The sequence below is a fragment of the Pogoniulus pusillus genome, chromosome 16 (assembly GCF_015220805.1).
Source record: "Pogoniulus pusillus isolate bPogPus1 chromosome 16, bPogPus1.pri, whole genome shotgun sequence".
In the NCBI taxonomy this organism is placed as follows: domain Eukaryota; kingdom Metazoa; phylum Chordata; class Aves; order Piciformes; family Lybiidae; genus Pogoniulus; species Pogoniulus pusillus.
This window is the reverse complement of record NC_087279.1, coordinates 16,650,947-16,669,491: the sequence shown is the minus strand read 5'-3', so window position 1 is coordinate 16,669,491 and position 18,545 is coordinate 16,650,947.

Genomic DNA, 18,545 nt, shown 5'->3' with positions numbered 1-18,545 from the left:
AGAACCTGAAAGGGGAGGATTTGGTGGCGGTTCCTCTGGGCGAGGAAGGTGGCGTTCAATGCTCGCACACTGCTCATTGTATCAGGAGGATAAAGTGGGGCGGCTGGAGGGACGCGGGGCTGGGGTCCGGCCGGCACCCGAGCGGAGGGAGCCCAGCCCCAGCGGGAGCCCTGCCAGGCTGAATAGGCAGCGCGGCTGCCTCCCAGCCTGCAGCGCTGCGTCGCTCCTCACTTTGAAGCCCCCAGTGCTAGGAGAGGGGTGCTTTCTCTGCCTCTTGTTTGCTGATGATCCCTAAAGTAAGAAATGCAAATCTATTCAGGGCAGATTCCTTTTCCAAAGGCAACTTGCCTCAGTCGCTAATTCCCCGCGTGGCTTCTATACAGACCCCTCACAAACACCTGCAGCTTATTTTTCCCCTCTCCCCCTTTTTTTTTTTTTCCAGGGAGGGGATGGCGCTGGGGAGTTATTGAAAATCTTTGTTTTCTCTGGTGCGATGAAACTTGCTTTGCTCTTTCGCCTGCCTTTCTTCCCCCCTTTGACAGAATAAATACAGCTGATCCATCTCCGGCCCCTCTGCACGTGCCAGCAGAATAAATTGGCCGCCTCGCCCCCAGTCCCCCCTTTAATTCTTTCCCCTGCTGCTGTGTTTGCTTATTCTGACTGCAGCTGTAGCGCTGGTCGCAAGCAGGAGTTGACCTATTGCTGGTTTGTTTGGCACTGGCTCTGCAGAGCCGCCACCACCACCCCCCTCCCCTAAAAAAGACTTCGAAATCAACTCAGAGCCCGCACTAGGCTGCTTTTTTGTTGGTTTTGCCACCCTCTTGCGACACCCCCCCCCACACCCCCCATTATCATAGCACTTGCCTTTTGTTGCCAGTGCAAACACAAACACACACACACGTGTGGGAGCGCAGAGCTAGGGGAGCACAGCCCCTGAAATATTGCACTGTCCAAAGTCCACGGGTTAAAACAAACATCAACACTGCATCAAATAGTTTGCCCGTAAGAGTCTTTTGTTATGAAGATAAGCTTGTTATCTCTTTCATTCAGATTTTAATCTGACAGGTCATTTGCATACTGCCAGCCGACTTCAGGGTGTGCATTAGATCCACTTTGCATTTAAATCCTCTGTCACTCAGGCAAATAAAAAAGGGAGGGGTGCGGGGGGTAACCAAGAACCTTTTTCAGATCCTTCCAGTTATTGCTATTACTTTTGGTGTTGATTGTTGGTGCAGTTGATGGCAGAAAACTTGTCCTGGTTCTTGGGGCTCAGTTTGATTTCGGGGCAGCCAAGATGTCCACAGTGCATGAGCTGCGTAGCCAGGGTCTCCCCCAAGAGCTCAGTGCAACCCTTGAACTCCTTCCTCACCCAAATCCTTCTTCAAGCCCTGCTTGTGCAGACTTTCCCCAAACTGACCTCTGTTGCTAGCTAAAACCCAGACCTGCTCAGTGCTTGGTCTTGCCCTTAAGCCAAGTTAATCCTGCCCTGAGTTTGCATGAGAAGGGATCAATCCTTTGGTGACAACAGGACAAGGAACAATGAGTGTCCTGTCCACAATGCAGCTAACAAGTCACCTATTTAGCATCTTCCATGTAAACATTTCTCTTCCCTCAGTTACTCCATTTGTCTTACCTATTTCTATATAACTTTTCCTCTCCATTTGAAGCCTGACCCTGCACCATTTCTCCTTGAGCTCCATTACCTGTGCTGGTGGGATCCCGGGAATAAGACTACATGTACAGGTAATGGGGATACATTGTATGACTCTGAAGGATAGGAGCTGCAGGATGCAGGTCACCTGTGGTGCAAAGGCAGGTTGATAGGGTTGTGTTGTTTGCACTGTGAGCACAGCCACGCCAGTTTCTGGTGTCTTATGAGCTCCGCAGTTTAAGAGGGACAGGGATCTGCTCAAGAGAGTCAAATGGAGGGCTACAAGGATGATCAGGGAACTGGAGCACTGCCTGATGAGGAGAGGCTGAAGGACCTGGGGCTGGAGAAGACCAAGAGGGGATTTAATAAATGTTTATAAACATCTGAGGTCTGGGGGTCAGGAAGGGGACAGGATCTGCTCACTTGCTCCCTGTGATAGGACAAGGAGCGGTGGATATAAGCTGCAGCACAGCAGGTTCCACCTCAACACAGGGGGGAACTTCTTTACTGTAAGAGTCGTAGAGCACTGGAACAGGCTCCCCAGGGGGGTTGTGGAGTCTCCTTCCCTGAAGACTTTCAAGGTCCACCTGGATGTGTTCCTCTGTAATCTGTGCTAGATTGTATGGTCCTGCTCTGGCCGGGGGGGTTGGACTTGATGATCTCTTTGGGTCCCTTCCAACCCCTAACATCCTATGATCCTGTGAACCCCACTTGGTGAAGCTGTTTCTAAAGTGGATAGCTATGGTGGCTCTGTGGTTCTTGTGGCCCTGCTGCAGCCTTGCATCTGCCCTTTCCAACCATGTTACAGAACAGGACAAGAAGAGGGCCTGGCTAGAGATGGTTCAAGACTATTAATGACACAGTCTGAGGTTCTGTCTCCCTACAGGGACATTGCTTTTGTCTGTGAGGACACAAAATTGGAGAATTCAGCTTTTGGATTTGATTCTTCCCACATCATCTGTGCTTGGCTATATTGTCCATGCTCACTTATTTCTTCCTTAGACCAGCACAAACAGCATCAAGAGTCCTGTGTTTCTTGGAGTGCTGAGCCCAGGCTCCAGCCTGCCCTGGTTTTGGGAGAGCTGCTACACACCTGACTGGCCATGGAGTTCTGGGTCCTGCCTGCTCCTGCCAGCACCTTCCTCCACTTGTGGTGTTTCCTGCACCTCCTCTGAGATCCTGAAACAATAAACCAGGGACAAGATTAAACCTGGCACAATTATTCTCCTGTGCACAGAGGTGTAACCGTGGCTCCTTTGAAGACCACAGGAATTATCCAGAGGTAAGCAAAAGGTGAGACTGAGTCTTCTTCCTGAACTACAATGGAAAGCCCATGAGATAAGGCCCCAGTCCCACAAGAGAGAGAAGGATGGTGTCCTGAACCACAGGAGAATGCTTCCAACAGCCCCAGTGGGGTTAAAGATTGGATCGGTGCAATTAATGTATCCAAAAGCAAGGCAGTGAATAGTTGCAGGACATTTATTCAGTTCTAAAGTGACAAGTTCAATTCTTCTGCTCAGAGCCAGTAATTTTCTTACATATATTAATTATTTGAAATAATTCTCTGAATAACATCTAGGAATAATTCAGGTAATATATCTTGATAATGAACCTATTGCTACTGAATGGTTGAAATCTCAGCCGTGCTGGTGACTTTGGCTTGGGTGAACGTTCACACGGCATTGTTTCTCCTCTTAAACACTACTAGTACGTGACTCTCAGAACCAGTTTCTGGACTGAATTGCTGTGTTTATGAGGCCTCTATTATTTGTCACTTTGGTGACTGTTCCTGACAGTAGATGCCTTTGTTAGAATATTATTGGTAAAGTGAATATAAAAGCATGTGAACGAAGGCAGACCAAATTTGAGCCATTTGTCTGAATTTATAGTCGGGGCAGGGAAAAAGTTTCCAAGACACGTAGTCACCTCCAAGCCTTAAGTGAAGCTGTTGGGAAGAAGGGTCTTTCTTCCCAGCTGACATCAGATCTGTTCTTCTCCAGTTTCTTGTCAAGATTTCTCAGAGCATTAAGAAAAGAAGGTGTTCCAGAAGAAAGGCCAAAAGTTGCTGCTTTTTTTTATCCCTTGCGACCCATAGTAGCAAACCTTAAGCAAACTCCCACATAATGCTACAGTACTGTAAAAGCAGCAGCACCCCCAGTCTTCCTGCACTCCATGACTGCTTTCACTCCATAGTGTTTCCAGTGGGCAGTGGTGTCCCTGAGCAGGATGTGTTACTGGTAGGAGAGAGGTGATCTCCTCCTGCTGAAGCTCTCTTCCTTGGAAGCAAATGGGACAAGGTGATTGAGATGTTCAATGCGTGCTGGGGCTCTCACACAAGTGAGCTGCACTTTCAGTTACTTATCAACCTGCTGTGCTGCCAGTATTACCAAGTCTGAGGCAGCACCAAGTGGTCAGGCACAGAGGATGCCTTGCTGGTGCTCTCCTGTGAGGAAGAGCTTCAGTGGAGCCGTCACCATCCAGCAGCAGTCAGAGCTGGCTGGGCACCGCATGCTGCCAGAGCAGAGCCAGCCACCACTCTGCTCCTGACTCCAGCCTGCCAGCCCTGTATGGTCACAGTCATGGGAGCATTGGAGTTATAGAGGGATTTTCTGTCCAAAATGCAGAGCGTTTGGCCAAAGACAGAGCAGACTGGAGAGGCAGAGTGGCCTATGCGCGTACAGGGGAAATGCCTTTTGCAATCCGGTTGCTCGCTCATGCCCTAAAACTGGCAATTAAGACCCCTGGACTGAGGGCAATGAATGCAAAATGAGAGCTCTGCAAAATCCCTTGGTTCCAGGCCAGGTCTCTTGCTTTGCCTTGCTGCTCCTTGGCATCAGGCTTTCAGCCAAGTGAGCAAGTCAGTGGCTAGCTTTATTGCCAAAAAATCTTCCTAGCTGTTTCCCGTACAGCTAACGAGAATGCAAATGTGCTGCATTGCTTACAGCTCCTGCTTCTTCCTTGCTGTGTGAGATACCTGTGTGCCCTTCTTGCCATGAGATCTAAATACATTGCATTGGCTGCTGGTGTTGTCCACAAATTGCCAGTGAGAAATGGAGCATTTTGGGCTGAAGCCCAAAGATGGAACTGGAGTTTCTCAGACACCTGCTCTGCACTATCCTTCCATGCTCTGTCCCTGGAGAGTTAAAGAAAGGCTATTTTAGAATCAGAGAAGCAGACAAGAAGTAAGTCTTTCTCTGTAAGTTAGATACCACGTCAAAGTCACCCATCATCCCTACTGCATAGTACGGTGAGCCTATGGTTGGGCAATGTCAGGCTTCTTTACTGGGCTTCTCTTGTGAGTTTTCCCTTTTCTCATCAGCACTCCTGACTACTCTATCCCATACTTGCAGAAGTAGTGTTGCTTTTCTAATCCCCCATAAAAAAAAATCTCCTCTTCAGACTTGCAGTGTGGTTATCACAGTCCCCACAGCAATGGGCTACAACTCTGCACCTTTCACTGTGCTGCTCTGTCAAAGAGTAGAGCCTCTTTTGACCAAAACCTCCTGTCACAGCTCTGCCTGTGCTCCTCTCCTGGTATGGTGTCACATGCCACTATAAAACCAGCCCTGGGTGCTTTCCAGCTAGCTGAGCCTGGACAGAGTCCAGGCAGTGTCCCCAGCCCTGGCTCTCAGGGGCATGTTCCTTGCCTGGTTCTCTTTCTGGGGATGTTGGATCAGAGATGAAGGCTCAGTAGCTTATGGGCATTGTCACATCCTCTGTCCTGATGGGCACTCTGGACTCTTTGGAGACCATGGGGACAATTCAATAAAAGGACACAGCATCTGCATAGGAATTTTTCCACAAAGACACACACACACACTTCATCCCTAGACAATGCAGGAGCGCTGTAGAGCGAGGCAAACCCACCACCTTCTGAGCATTGCCCTTTTCTCTGTCTCTCCCGTCTGGTGTATGTCTCTAGATTTGCCTCTGGTCTTTAAGGCAGCCCAGGTTCCTCTGGCTGAGCCTTCCCATCCTGGCCACCAAAGGGCTTCCTCTGTCCCGAGAACAAGCTCCCTCTAAAAGCCTGACATCTTTCCTTTGTTCCTGGCTTTCCACTAAGATTTTCCATGATGCAATCCCGTATGGGGTTACTGGCAAAGGGCTGTTAAAAGTCAGTAGCTGTGCCTGGAGCAAACCCATTGTTCTGCCAGTGCAGAGCCCTTCAATGCTGCTGACTCCTGCGTGGCCTCGCTCCTGCTGCCCCAGCACCGCGGGCGAGAGAGACATCCTAATCCCCACGGAGGGACAGGGCCATAAACGCAAAGCACGGCTCAAAGAGCGATGCGTGATTAGACACAGACGCGTCCCCTAGACCGTCACACCAACCAGCAGCACCAGGCTTGGCCATGGTTGGGGACCAGGCTGTGACTCACCAGATGCATCTCACTTTTCCCGGAGAGGTTCACAGGCTGCTGCTCCGGCCGAGCAGGGTTATTTTGGAGTGGAAAGTGAGAAGATGTAGCTTTTATCCTTTTGGAGGAGGAATTTGCAAAGAAAACAGTGCAGGATTCTCTGGAATACGGAGCATTAGCTGCATCATCTCTTAAAAATAGTCAAGTGAGTGCTGGCTGGGGATTAGCACCCTTGCAGGCACTTGGGTGCAGTGAAGGGATGTTTGCTGAGATGTATTGATGATGGGGATTGTTGCAGATGCATAGGTGACATCGAATGCCGAAGCAGCTCTCTGGCTCGATAATGAGATAAGTCAAAGGCTCTGTGAAGTTTTCAGCAGCGTAGCCATTAACCCCAAGATTACAATATCCTTTGTGTTTTTCCAGCATGCTCTGCCAAGATTTCGCCTTAAGCAGAGGAAAGATGAAAAACACAGGGCCAGAGAGTCTCTTACAGCTGAAAACCACTGTCTGCTGTGTAGTTGCTTGGGACAGAGAAGCGCCCATGTGTAATCAGCACTGAGAGGGAAAACATCTCTACTGCCCAGCACAGTCATTTTCTTCAGTGTTGGACAAATGGAAAAAGGAAAATCGCAGAGAATGGTTCTGTCTGGGGAGATGCAATTTGATGTCCCACACCCTCCTATTCTTTTGATGCCTGGACATATGGGACTGCTAACAAAAGCTTCAGAAGGGCTTTCTAGGTACTTATATTGGATACTTTTATTCCGAAGATCCAAAGAGATCTTCTTGCAGGAATTATTATTTTGTGATGAGGTTTTTCATGTCTTAACTAAAGATTGTACACCCAAAATGAGACAGGCTGTGGGGGAACTCCAATAGTGACTCTGCAGGACTGGCAGTGTTAAAACATCTCTTTTCAGCAGTACTGAAATGTGCCTTTGTCTCAATGTAGCTGAGCTACGGTGTTGGAAGGACCTCAACTTGTATTTTCTGTCCTTCTCCCACAAAACGTGAAACGTTTTTCCCCCACTGGAAATTTCCTTCAGTTTAATTTAAATAATATATATATATTTAAAAAGCTACCTCCCTCAAAAATTAGTCTGGAGTTAAACATTTTGCTCTGCTCCAGTTTTGTTAGTAATGCCAACTACATCGAAATGCAAACCGACGTGTTTGGGATGTTTGAAGAAGTCTGGTTTCCTTTTATTCTCCATAGTTCCTTGGCAAAGAATTACTTCCATTTGGGACACTTCAGCAATGATCTGCAGATTAAAAACAAACAAACAAAACAACCCAGGGTTATAGAAGTTTGAGAATCAGGAGTAGGTGCTGTGAGACTGCTCGCTAAACTTCACTTGGAAAGCTGAAAGAACTAAGGCATTGACTCAGGCATGAGCTAATGGATTACTTCCAGCCTTCAAGGAACAAAACCAAATAGCTGTGATAGCAAGATAACATCACTATGTTATTGCTACAAGCATGCTTCAGTCTCATCTATATGCTGAACAAACAGCTTTGGCCTCCTTGCAATGATACAAACATTTTCTATGAAAAAGACTCTCCTGACCACATCTACGTTTTCACACGGGAAGCTGATTCCAGTGTGGATCTCAGTGCTACCTCAAAGACTGGTGATGGCTGATTCCTCTGCTGCCAGAGTCATTTGTCACATCCTCTCTTTAGAGTCTGAAACAGCAGCAGCTCACCTACCCTTCAGCCCTCTAGGAAATGCAAAGCTGTCAGCAAGACCATCATTGTTTCCCGTGGTCCCCATACTGTGCCACTTCAGATAGTAACCAGCTTTGCTTGTGTCCCTCTCCAGCTTTGGGCTTTACAAGGTTGTTGTTCTCAAAATACACATGCTTTGTGGCCAAGGGTGAGTCAGAGGGATGCTGTTAATAGTGTGGTGGTACAAGTTTGTCCTTGTTCGTGGGAGTCCATAAGCAATTAAAGGAAGAAAATTGCAATTAATGCCAATCAGCATGAGTTCATGGAAAATAGAATGTGATGCCTCTCTCTTCGGTTTAGCTGATAAAAGTGATGGTAGGGCACAAGAATTCTTGGAGACGTTTGACTGGGTACCACATGACATTTTGATTAAGGATCTACAGCAGTATAAAATCAAGAGGGTGTGTTTTAAATGGATTAAAACCTGGCTCCCTGACAGGTCTCCAAATGTAATTGTAAATCATCTGCCAGCTGTGTTTGTAGCAAAGTCCCTCCAGTATTCTCACATTGAATATCTTTATCAATGACATGGAAGAAAATGTAAAAGCACCACTGATGTCGTCTGCTGATGGTGTAACAAGACATCAAGTGGTAAATAATGAAGAGGAGAGGTCACTGGTACAGATGAATACAGAGTTGCTTGGGGAGCCAGGCTCAAGCAAACAACAAATTTGGCAAAGCAGGTGAATGCAAGAACAAAGAATAACAACTGCATCTGTAGGGTAGTGGGTTCTAGGAAGCACAACGCTGAAGAAGCTTTGGCAGAAGTTATCTTCAGTGGACAAAAGTCAGCCGAATGGATCTTGGTCTTGGTGCTGGGTTATAACTGAGCAAGAAGATGTTTGGAGGTAGAAACAGCAGAAGAGGTTCTCTAATACATTTGCTCCTGGTGGCAGTGCTGCTTGTGGTGAGAAGTGTCAATGGATTCAAGGAAATCAAAGGATTCAGGGAAAACCTAGGAAAGCTCTGGGAAGGTAGCAAAGTCCTGAGTGATCCTGTGTGTCAAAGTCGAGGATCGAGTTGGTGCCATTTTGCAGATGTGGGAAGTCAAGTAGATACTAGAATATATTTTTTTGTCTAGTAGACTACTGTGCAGAAACTGGAAGCTGAATGTGGAGGCATTCAGATGGAGAGAAATGCTTCAGCTTAATGCTTCAAAGAGTCTGCTTGATTAGGAAGTAACTTGTATCATCTGGGAGCTTTGGCCAGGCTCAGTAACTCATGACATGCAGGGTATCAACATCTTGGCAGGATTATCTTGGCTGCACCAGGGGAGATTTAGATTGAATATGAGAACAAACTTCTTCCCTGAAAGCAGTTTCAAAGACTGGAGCAGGCTGCCCAGGGAGGTGCTGGAATCACTATCCCTAGAAGTGTTTCAAAGAGACAGAGATGTGGTGCTGAGGGACATGGTTTAGCAACAGCCTTGGTAGAGTTAGACAATGGCTGGACTGGACGATCTTGAAGGTCTTTTCCAACTGAAATGATTCTGTGATCATACCAATATAGCTACAGTGGCATAGCCAGATTGGTAACTGACATCTGCCTGTAATAAAAGCTGAAGTCTTGCTCATGTTAAAGTCAGTATCAAAGGTACCAGTGGTCTGGGGGAGGTAGAACTCCCTATAGTGTTCTTAGCCGCTCTTTATCCTGGTCTATACGCAAAGGTGATTAAAAAGAAAGAAAAAGGAAGTGAAACAGTGATTTTTAAACCAGTGTAGTAAAACATCCTGCATAGACATCTCAGAATTCATTTAAAACTGCTGTAGGTGGTGGTGTTTGCAACTCCAAAGCTTTAGAGAGATGGTCACTATGTAAGCAGCTGTGCTAGCTGAAATGCTACCTTACAGATAGCCTTTCCAGCCAGGTGGCTCTTCCCCATCTTGACATGAAAAGATTCTATCCACTTGTAGGGTGGCAACCTCTCCAGGAATGTGGACCTGAGCATCTTTTGGTCACACCATCAGCTAGTACAACAAGACCTGGGTGTCTAGAGCCACCTCTATTCATGGAGTGAATCCACACTTGGGACTGATGTAAGTATGGTTGAATTGATGTTACTGTGTGTTTAATTTGATTATTAAACAAGATCTGAAACAGTTAAAGTTTTGCTGAGAAGAGCAGGCTATTACTGGGGAGGGCTTTACAGCAGCTTGAAGGCTGCTGCTAGGCTAAAGGGTTTTATTTTGCAGGATCAGGCTAGGAGAATGCATTGGCAAGTGGCAGATCAGTCACTGCTAACAGTTTGTATCTTCTGAGTAGAGGAGTGCTTCAGGCAGATTCATTTGGATGTTTTAATGGCAACACAATGAGGTCCGAGGGCGTCTACAACTGACATAATTAACACACCATAGATTCAAAAGACACTGAATGCTGTGCCCGAGGGAGACCTATTTTAACTTACATTTGCTTACAAGGCTTTTGGGAACATATTCCTGTTTTGGCTAATCCATCTAGCTGGGCACTGCACCCAAAAGGGGCAGCATTGCTCTTTGCCTTCCTACCCAGTTTTGTCTCTTGTTCTGGACTGAGTGTCCAGTGTAACCAGCTGAGGAACTGAATTTGCACGGTGCTTGGGCAGACTCTGTTTTGGTGATCTGGTTTCTGCTTGGATCACTGAACTGGTGTAACTTTCAAAGTTGCTGCTTAATAACTAAAGTCCAAGAGAGTGTGCAGGATTTTTACATCAGTTGGAAGAGATGGAGCCTTTCATAATGTTGTTTTTCCTTCTTGGACTCTTTGAGATGAGCATTGTGTGATCTACATCTCAACAAAGCAAGTCAGTGGCATGGTTTAATAAACCAAAATTACATGAGAAAGCAGTGTGCAAGCACAGTGGCCCTGTTACACAGGAGTAAACTTAGGCTACACAAGGAAGGTAAGTCTAAGCATGCAGTGCTGCACAGGATGGAAAGTCACTCTGAAAGGTACAGCTACAATTCACCTATGTGTGTGGTCTGCAGTGACACTGGGAGAACTATCATTTGCCTCCTCCATAATCTATCACCCTATCACTCCTGCCTGGAGCATGGGAAGTTTAATTTCCTGCAAATCATGGTGTCATTTGTAAGGTTTAATCCTACATCTTTCCAGGCTTCTGTTGGCAAAATAGATGGAAAAGTCTGTTGTGGTTTTCTTGCCTGCTTAGTCATTGTTGGAAGTTGTCCTCTGGCTGGTGGTACCTCCATCAGCTTGAGGGTCACCTGCGGGCTGGGCTGCTACAGCATCCCAGGTTGGTGGGTTGGAGATGCTGGTGGGAGAATTGCTTGAGTTAAAGACGAGTGTCTGATGTCAGGGGACTCCTGCCAGTCATTGTTCTGCTGGCTGTGTGGAAACAGGCTGAACTCTGTGGTTTTGCTATGTAACATTCTTATGTAGCCAGCCGAGTCGCCAACATGATAAATACAATTATTTTTTCCAATTGTTATTTTTGCCCAGAGCATGCAATTGACACTGAATTCTGCTGGGTAGAATGGGAATGTAGTGGCTGCTCACATCCCTGCAGTGGCATGACGATGTGAAGGCATGAATTGTGACGCTGAGAAGCAAATCCTGCCCCGTGGTGTATGTTTGGGGCAGGCACCCGTCTGTGCCACCATCAGTGCCACCCTTGGGTGGCAGTAGTCTTGGGATGTCCTTGATGTCATCAGAGAGGAAAGGATGGAGGTTTCTAGTACAGTTATAACTGTAATTTTTTTTTGCTGGAAAGATGGGAGGCAGCAGGGTTTGGTTATGCAATGTAGTCAAGGGAGCTGTATTGCACCACCTGGGAGGGGAGCAATGGCGCCAGGGCTGCTGCCCTCTTTCCTACACCCACAGAGGCCAGCAGCCTCTCCAGCTCTGACCAGCAGCATTTCCAACAGGGATAAAAGAGTCTGATGCCTCTCCCCAGGGAAGGCAAGTCTTGACTGGACTCAGAGCTCAGGAGAGAGGCACAGCTCTCTTGTAATGATGGGAGCAAGATTGCTTTCACAGAGTGGGGGATGATGTGCCAGGCTAATGTGGGCAATTTGCACCCAAAGGGAAAGCAGCACTGCGGGGTGACTGGTGCTGCAGGCTCCTCCTGTGCCACGGCTTGCTCAGCCAAGCCGAGCTCCCACCGTGGTGGTTAAAGTTTGTTTTAGCCTCCTTATCTAATCTCTCCCCTAACTTTTGCTGGGGGAAAGCGTTTATTGCTTATATCGTGTTACTCCATGAGCACTTGCTGGCTGTGGCTGTTTGCGTGTGTGTATGTAGATGTGAAGCCAGATAACTTCAGGCCTTGCAGTTTTATGGGTCAGTCAATCCAAACTGCTTCCACTGGCAGATGTGGGGATGTGCTGCGTTCGTTACCTGTGTGCTATCAGGGTGTAAATCAGCAAAACAGGGCTCTGTTTATACACATAAATTGCCCCAATGTGACAGCTTAATACCCTTTTGACTTTCTACCCTCTGTGGGGGAGAGCCACAAATGTCTCAGAGCACTGCTCACCCCAGGGATGACGGCAAGGCAGGGAAACCAGCCTTGCTATAAAAGGAGGGAGCACGCTTTGCTCCTGCCCCTCTTCAGGCTTGGCTGCGTAGCCACCAGCTCCCCGGAGGGGAAAGGCCCTTCCAACAGACCAGTCCAACAGGAAATTATCTGCTCACCCTTTACTAAATTACTGGCTGGACAGTCACAGGGTCCCAAAAATACCAGCTCCATCTATTCCCCTACGGACACGATTCCTAGGCACGCAAGATCCCAGCTTGGTCACCAGGAGGGCAAACCCTCCTGTCCACCTCTCCCCTGCAGCGCCTTGCGCAAGGCTCAATTTCATCTTCTCTCGTGGGGCACGAAGGTCACATGGATGAATTTTCCCTGGGCAATAGCAGGGTGAAACCTGCCAGACTTCCTTTGGGTCTGGCTGAGGGAGTTCATTGTTCCAGGAGATGCTTCATTTTTTTCAGCAGATGAGAGGGTGTTTCCAATGAGATAGTAGGGGGTCAGTGAGATAGAAAGGGAAGTGTGAGGACATCACAGCAAAATGGATTGTTGTGGAATTTTGAGGAGCTTCCCAATTTAAATTACATGGAAGTGAGGGTAAGAATCTGAAATCCCATGCATTTGAAATGCCTTCTGCTGCTTTCATCACTAGCTTGGAGAACAGGAGCTCATGGCTGCATACAAAGCTTTGAGGTTTTTTATTTCATTTAGTGCATCCTAGTTCTGGCTACACTAAACTGTACTAAACTCGACCTGGAGGGAGCCTGTTAATCAGTATTTTTGCTAGTGTGGCACTGAGCAGCCCTCCAGGACTACTCCTTTACCCTGTTGTGCTTTCCAAGCCCTCCTCTCCACCAGCAAGTGAGTTCTGTATGAGCATGGCAGCTCCCAGCTCACATCTACACTCCCATTTCAACCAGGAGCATCCTCACGCCTTTGCATGAGAAAGATGTATCTGCAGTAGACCTTTCTCAACCTGCTTTTAAAGTGCAAGTTGAGACTGAAAATTGATGCTGTAGGAGACTGACCTTGTGGGAGCGTCTGTCCTTCTGGCTGATCCCGGGTCAGATGCTCTCAGTTTACAAGTTGCCAACTCCCACGGTAGCCAGACTGCTCTTGCCCCTGCTCCTCCTCATCCAAGCTTAAGGGAAGATGCACAGCTGGGGTGTTGCGCAAAGAAGAATGTGACCTCATCCCTGCTCCTAGCTTTGCATCTCTTACGTGCCCAAGAGGTGACATTGGTGCAGGTAGGACTGAGGACCAGCTTGGGTGCTCAGAGAGCTGGTCCTAGTGCTACCCTGTGACTGCAGACAGGGTCTGGGTCTACTTGCCTTGCTGACACTACTGACATTTCTCAGAAAGAGGAGCTATCAGTCAGCATGACTTTGAATTCTCAGTTCAGAGCCACTCAGATGTTACTGTTTCTATAGCACACCAAGTCAGGGTGACTCAATGAAGCATGGCTTCCCGTGGAGAAACATAGGAGGCAGCTCAAGGTTGGATGTTCTGGTGCTTAATACTAAGTAAGCACATGCTGCAGCCTTTCTCAAAGTGGGCTCAGCTTTCTCTTGTCTACCCAGCCCCAGGAAGACTTGTAAGCAGTTAGTTACTCTGAGGACTCTGCCCTTCTGGCAAACTTGATTGAAATTGGCCAGTGAGTTCAGAAGTTTTATTAGGGAAAGAGAGACAGACACACCCACAGCATGATCACAAAGGAGTTGTTTCTCTAGGAAACTAGGCTGGGGAGGAAAAAAAAGAGCTTGTTTAAGTAAGCAAATATGTTTCTTGGAGACACTGGAGCAGGGGAGGTGGTAGGGGAAATGTGTGTTTATATAGCTGTTGACCTAACCTCCTCTTAAGCATTAGTTTCTTGTTTTAAATCTCTTTATCCCTGTTTATGCCCATTTTTATCATGTTGGTTATTAGTTCTAATGACTTGCTCTGCCCTATGCTGCTGCTTCCAGCTCAGCAGCCTCCTATTGCTGCAGAATTCCGTGGATCACTTTGCTGAGATCATCCCATCCAAATAACTTTACATACAGAAAGCATGAACCCAGTGAGGGGGAGGGATCAGCTGAGGCCTGTGAGGGCATGGCATAGATGTGAGCAAAATTAATCAGTGGCTTGAGCTCTCCTGTAAAGCTCCCATTTCAGGATCTGCAAACTGGCTTCCCCTGTCAGCTCCAAAGCATCACAGCTCCTAATCCCAGGGCACTAGAGGCCCTTTTGGTCTGAGCTGTCAGCCAAAAATTCAAGTGCCTGTGAGTTGTTCAAGTTTTGTTGAAAATGGCTGCAGTGGTCAGCTGTCCCTTTGATGCACTCCTGTTTATTTACAAAGAGCCTGAAAGGTCCTGTTCCCCCAAAAGGTGGCAGGAAACAGGCAGAGACAGAATTTGGTACCTTGTTCTTCCTGTTAGGGCTGCTCTCACATGTGAGTAAACAGCAAAGGCTTTGCTGCTGGAATAGCCACCAGTCCTCCTGTCCTGCACCCCTGGATGCCTGCGTGGGTCTCCCTTTCACTTTCCATCTAGCTGGCTCGGGGCAGGAAATGAGGTTGATTAAAAACTAAAGAGGGAAAAAAAAAATTAGAAGATGAAAAATGTGTTTCTTTTAAAACAGAAGGGGAGGGGGAAAAAAAAGCTCTAAATTAAAGATCATTTTAATTAGGTTTGAAAAATCTGCAGTGGAGCTGACAAGCAGGTTGACAGGGCTCCCTTTCACCCCATCGCCCAGCTCAGGACTTCTCGTCTCGCTTGCAGAGTATTTTGACATTCCTGCTTTCTTGGCTCCGTTTGTAGAGCCCAGTGGAACCTGCAGCCTAATTAAATGTAACAATTCCTGAAAATGAGGGTTGTTGTTTTTTTTCCTAAGGATAATAATAGAGGTTTTATTTAAAAAAGAGCTAATCTATTTACTCTAGGCTGCCTGCTTCCTGACCTGGCCTCAGTACCTGAGGGGACAGGAACAGAACAAATTAGACAGGGGCTTAGTCACTGGAAAAGATGAGGGTGTTAATGTGTGTGTGCACATGTGTCCTGCAAGCTCCATTTGAAGGGTTGAGAGGTAGGTTAGGAGGATTGGATTTTCACTGGCAGCTGGCTTCCCCCCCCCCCCTTATTTTTCTGCTTTATTGATGGTTTTTAGCCAGAATGAGACCCAGAAGGCTCTAAAGGGGCTGAAAGCAACATTGTGGGACTGCATTGTCCATTCTCTGGCTCCTCCACCTCTGTCACCAGCCTGCAGGGTAGGAGGAGATGGTGGCTTTGCAAACCTAGGGCTGTGCAAACCAGTGGGTAATGACAGAGCCTTTGTATCAAGAGCTGCATTACATAAGGAGGCAAAGAAGGAAAATGCAAGTCATAGAATCAACCAGGTTGGAAGAGACCTCCAAGTCAGTATTGTCAAGGACTGAATGTGCCCAACTATGCATTTACAGACTGAAGCTCTTGGCAGTCAGAGCTTTCCTTCCAGAGCTTTTACCCATGGTGTAACTCATAGTCCTTTGAGCACATGCCTACATCCTCATGACCAATGAGGCCAAGCCTCAGGAGCAAGTCAACTCACAGATGTCTGCTCCTTACTCTTGCTATGGATTTCCAGCGCTGTTGTACCTCAAAGTGTTTTACAGCTACCATCACAGCTCTGCTACAGCATCAGCTTGGCTTCTCATGGGCTACTTGGTACCGAGAGTGCCTCTGGTGTGAGGGCAGTGAATTCCTCTTTCATCTTACTGTGTAATGCTGTCTCCCAATGTCCCATTCTGATGCAGAGGTGATGGTGGCAGAGTCTAAGTAACACTCCCTACTATCCTGTGCATGACAAATAGCTTCCCTGTACCACTTATTTCAGTGTCAGGCATCAGATCACTTTGAAACTTCCCATCATAGAAGCAACCAGGTCGGAAGAGATCTCCAAGATCATCCAGTCCAACCTAGCACCCAGCCCTAGCCAATCAACTAGACCATGGCACTAAGTGCCTCAGCCAGGCTTTTCTTGAACACCTCTAGGGATGGTGACTCCACCACCTCCCCGGGCAGCCCATTCCAATGCCAGTCACTCTCTCTGTGAAGAACTTCTTCCTAACATCCAGCCTAGACCTGCCCTGGCACAACTTGAGACTGTGTCCCTGTGCTGAGGTGTCCATTAGCCAAAAGTAACGCAGTTGGACTCGAGTGGTACGAGCCACTCATAGACCTTCCCTCTTCTGAAACTTCCCATCAGCTGAGATGCCCATCAGCCAAAAGTAACACAGTTGGACTCGAGTGGTGCAAACCTTCCCTCTTCCACAGCTCTAGGGAGGTCAAGTCCAGCATCGAAAACCGAAGCTTGTGGGTCACTTGCCTCCAGCTGGCTTTTGGCAGGACGAGCTAATGCTGGCCGCTGCCTTTTGTGGCCGGCAGCCTGATGGCAGCAATGAATCAGCAGCCGGTGCACTTGTCAAAGGCATTCCTCCACTTTAATCCTATTGACAGGGACTACTGCCTGGAACAGGAACTGCAGGGTGAGCCATGTCAACAGCAGATTCTTATTACAGATAATATTGATGGGGCCTTTTCTTGAATAATGAAGGGAAGAGCCCTCTGCTTTGACGTTTGTCTCCAAAACCTAGAATTACTAAGAGTTTAACCGTCGGAGGGAAGCTTAAGATAGTTGCATCTTAAAGGATCTGCTTTCTTGTGGCATTCAAGGCTGGGGAAAGGAGTTTAGCCCATACACTGGGAGCTCCTCCTTGACCTTTTCACTGCTCTTAATAAATGTTACAGTTAAATAAAGTCGGATGGATTTTTCTATCCACTGTAGTGCCTTATCCACTTTCTGGGGAGAAAAAAAAAAGCTGACCCCCTCCAAATCCCTGTTTAATATCACTGTTACTCATTATCTTTGCTAGCTGCAGGGCAAAAGGCAAGGAGGAAGGGCAGGGGCAGGACAATTCAGGCTGTATTATCAGGGTAATTCCTGCCATCCTACATGATTACATGTGTCTCTGTGTACTGGTGAATCAGAGCTGTTTGAACTGGTTGTGATCTTATGGCCGAAGCTCAAATCAGAATCAGTAGCTCTGTAATTGTCTGGGCAAAGCTTGCTTTGTTTGCTCTTTATTTGCTTTCTTATTTTTCATTCTTTAACAAAAAAATAATAGAAAGGGAGGGTGTGTGGGGAAGCCTCTGTCCTGTCTACATCACTTGGGTCCCTACAGGAGTGGAGACTGCCTGGGAAGTCAACTGAGGGCAGAATGCACCAGCTGTTCCAGGAAATAACCTGTCTTTGCACATTTCCTCATGTTTGGGCTTCAATATTTTGGTTGCAAGCATTGTGGTGAGAGAAGGAAAGGAAGGAAGATGAGACTAAATTGGAGGCATCCCTGGTTTGGGATTCTAAATGTGTCCAGGAACTCAAAGTTGTCCTGAAGCCTAATTCTAGAGATATCTGTAAATGGAGTTTGGACCTCTAGCTCCTATTGGGACAGATGAGGAAAAGAGCAGGCAAAGTTGGCTTTCAGCCACATTTCTACCTCCCAGATCCTAGAGCTGGCCCAGGTCTGAACTGGCAGGTGGTTTAAGTTAGAGTAGCCCCGTGGCTGCTCTAACTTAAGCCAGCTGGAATCTCTTCTGGGGCTGGTTCTACCAGCCAAGGTTTGCTGGATTACAGCAGGACCCTGAAAGCATCTTGCCCACCCCAGCATGGCCTGCACAAGAGGACCAGGGAGCAGATGACATGAAAACGTCAGGGCAGCTCCCAGCTGGTGCTTTAGGACAGATTTAATTCCTTCATACTGCTGCAGAAAATTAGTATCTGGCCCAAGAGAGCCTGTTCTCATGGTATTTTTAGTTCAATTTTGAAGACCCTAGGAGTTTTGGATTGCATTTAAGGTTCTGAATTTTGGACTCTCTGACTTGAACTGTTAAATATTTTCCATACATAAAGAGCAGCCACAAACTTTCAGGTTGGATGACTTGTGTGTTAGATTTTGAAAAACTGAACTACCAAAACAAGACAGAAGAAAAGTAAAATCTCCAAGCAGTCTGTTTACTCTCCATATGAGTGTGTCTGCTCCTTCCAAAACAGGCTCTCAAGAAACAGATGAAGTGACCTCTCTTGGCATGTTTCTGTAAAGTGCAAAGGAAGGACCAGGCCAGTGCAGAAGGGCTCATCCTTGGGGCTGGTGAGTGATCCCACAGCACATGATGGGGTGCATGAGAAGACAGCCCCTACTCTCTATATGCACCCTGCACCTCTGAGTATTGTTTAGCTTGCTGACCATATCTACATACAGTGTTTTAACCTCCTCAGATCTTCTGTTTTACCTAGAGAAGCCCATGGCTCATGTGAGTGAGTGTTTTCC